This window comes from Petaurus breviceps, unplaced genomic scaffold, assembly GCF_028583685.1.
Source record: "Petaurus breviceps papuanus isolate PSGF00001 unplaced genomic scaffold, PetGlider_PUasm1.0 90681, whole genome shotgun sequence".
Lineage (NCBI taxonomy): Eukaryota > Metazoa > Chordata > Mammalia > Diprotodontia > Petauridae > Petaurus > Petaurus breviceps.
Window position 1 is genome coordinate 1,818,249 of NW_027187307.1, and position 3,074 is coordinate 1,821,322.

Here is a 3,074-nt window from a genome sequence, read left to right on the forward strand (position 1 = left end):
GGGGAAAGGAAGGGAGGAAAGGGAGAAAAGAAAAGAAGAAAGGAAAGGGGGCAAACCCACTTGATGAGTGTGATCTGGATGAAGATCCAGTAAAGGAGATGGAGATGCATTTGCTTCTGTGGGGCAAAGATGGAGAAAGAATGCTTTCCAGTCATAGGGGCAGCCTAAACAGAGCTAGAAGCTAGAAAATGGAAGCTGAGTTTAGGAAATAGCCAATAGACTAGTCTGACTGATTTGGGAATGTGATTGAAAGGGGAATTGGAGCTGGATTATGAATCCCCTTAAATGCTGGGCATTTGGGGAGTCTGGAGTTGAGCCCAGAGGCAATAGTCATGGACAGCTTCTTGAGCAGCAAAGTGACATGTCCAGATCTGTGCCTTGGTATCTATTGGGAGGGGAAAGACTAGAAGCCCAGAGAATGTCTTCAATTCAAATACATTCCTGCTGCTTACCAAGCAGTTTTGGACTCTGAAGGACACGAAGACCAAGAAAATTAAAATTAGCCCTGACTTCAAGAAGTTTGTATTTTTTTGTGAGAGACATGTACATATAAAAGTATATGCAAAATATATAAAAATAAATACAATGGAATGGTGGGGAGAGGGGTGCCGCCATAGGGATCAGAGAAAGGTGTGACACCTGACCTTTGTTTTGAAGAAAGGATAATTTCTGAGAGACAGAGTTTGGGGGGAGAGCATTACAGGTATGGGGACAGCAGATGCAAATGTACCAACATGGGAGATGAGATGTCATGCATGAGGAACAGTAAAGAGGCCAGTTTGGCTGGCCCAATGAGTATATGGAGATGGAGCACAGACAGCAAATCTGGAGGAGTACCAGGTTGTGAAGGGTTTCAGTGCCCTACAGAGAAAGTTCTACTTGGCCCTCAGGGCAGCTATCACAATAGTTCAGGTGAGAGGTCATGAGAGTGGATGTGTAGAAAAGATGTGGTCAAGAAATGAAAAGCTTCACAATTGATTTGCTATGTGGGGAGAGACTGAAGAATCAAGAATAGTGCCAAAGGTGAAAACCTTGGAGGCTGGAGGGATGGTGGTGTCCTGGACAGGGACAGGCAGATTCAGAAAAGGGCTGCTAATTATAGCCATGGTAGAAGATGAAATGTAGCAAGAGAGAAGGAGAAGACACAAAAGAAGAGGCCCCAGGAAAGAGCCTTTGGACTCCACCATGCTGAAGAGCCAAGTGCCAGAGGATGTCTGTGGGTACATAGGTTGCTATCTTCCCATACATGTGTGTCTGAGCCAAGGTAGAAATTGTGAATCATAGAGCACCTACTATGTGCCAGGCACTGTGCTAAGTGCTGGATCAAATGAGATAAGAATTATAAATTACTTAGTACATAGTAAGCCCTACACAAACATTAGCATCATCAGCATCAGTCTAGTCCTTCCCCCTTAGGTCCAGGGATAGAGGAGAGAACAGGAGGTTCTGGGACAGTGGCCTGAGTATCAGTGGCAACCCCCAGGTTCCCAAGCACTCAGTGTTTTCAGAAGACTGAAATGCTGCTATTTTCTTTGAGTGATGGTAGGCACAGAGTAGGGCAGGTTCTGCTTCTGCCTATGGCAACTCGTGGCCACCTTCCCAGCCCCCTACCAGGATATTCCTTGATTATGGGGGGATGAAGCAGGTGATTTGGGTGGTACAGTGTCAAGTAGCATTGCCACTCATTTAGTTGATTGACTTGTGGACAAGGACCCTCTAAAACCGCTCTGTACAAAGACTTGCTAGAGTTGGTTCAAGCTAGCTTGGGAGAGAATGGCAAACATTTATACCTCAGAAAAAGCAAAAGCTACACAGCATGGCTTGATTGATTGGTTTGTGGAGTTTTTGACTTAAGGAAAGTATTAATAACTCAGATTAAACTTGAAAATGTGTCTCAAGCAGATTTTTTTGGAAAGCCAGTTATTAAACATTCAGCAGCACAGTGCTGCATGGGCTAGTGATGGAGGGCAGCCCATGGATACTCAGGAAGGAGCCTTGGGCTCTCCTCCCAGCCCCCTCCCCAAGGCTTTGCATGCATGTGGTGCTACATAAATATTCTTCAGTATCATTTCAGATATACCAATACTCACATGGAGGTCTGGGCCCCACTGCTCAGGTAGCCACATTGGCCAGGCCACATAGCTTGGCAACTGACTGGCCAAAGAAGCCGAGGGAGAAGGCAGAGCTAAGGATTTGGGGCACAGGGCTGTCTGAAAGGATGGTGAGTTTCTCAACAGAAATAGGGAGAATTCTGGAAAAAAAACTTGGATCCTCTTAGTCCCTTTGTCAACAACCCAGCTGCTAATAGGAGACATGAGTGCGAGAGATTGTAGTGTGACCTCCAAGACTGACACCCTGCTGCTGCTTAATCAGTTCTGGGTCTTGAAAGACACGGCATAGCTGGTTCCATGGAGACAAAAAAAGGTCGAGGGACAGAAAGGGAGGAAGGGAGGGACAGGGGAGGGGGAGACAGAGAGAGAGAGAGAGACAGAGAGAAAGACAGAGAGAAACAGACCCCAAGTTTGGTCCGCTTGGGGAGTTCCCAAAGTTCTATATGACCCAGTTTGGCATTCTGACTCAGAAAGATTGTAAAGGGAGCTGGAGAGAAGCTGTCTTTTATTATCTGCCTGCCCAGAGCAAAGGATGAGCTGTCCTTGGTATTTCCAAGACCCAGCAATTTAGACACATTAGGTGGGCTGTGAATCACAGGCTCATAAGATCCCAGGTTCAGAGCTGGAGGGGACCTTAGAGGTCATCTAGTCCAATCCCCTCATCTCATCAGAGGAGGATGGATCAAAATGGCCTCAATAAAGTGCTGGGAGGCAGTCTTCAGGATGTGGATATAAAGTTCTAGGTCAGTCGATACTGAAAAAAACAATCTCCCAGTTCCTCACCCACTCACCCTTTAGACGGGGTTTTAACCACAAGAATTGAAAATGAATGATGGCCTTGGTTGGGGGAGGAGGGGGGGGGACTGTCTTTTATGCCCAGGTTTCTCATAAAAACACAGTCCAAAGAAGGGGAGATCAATGTGGGCTCTTACAGAGAAGGAGGAGGAGGAGGAGAGAAAGTAG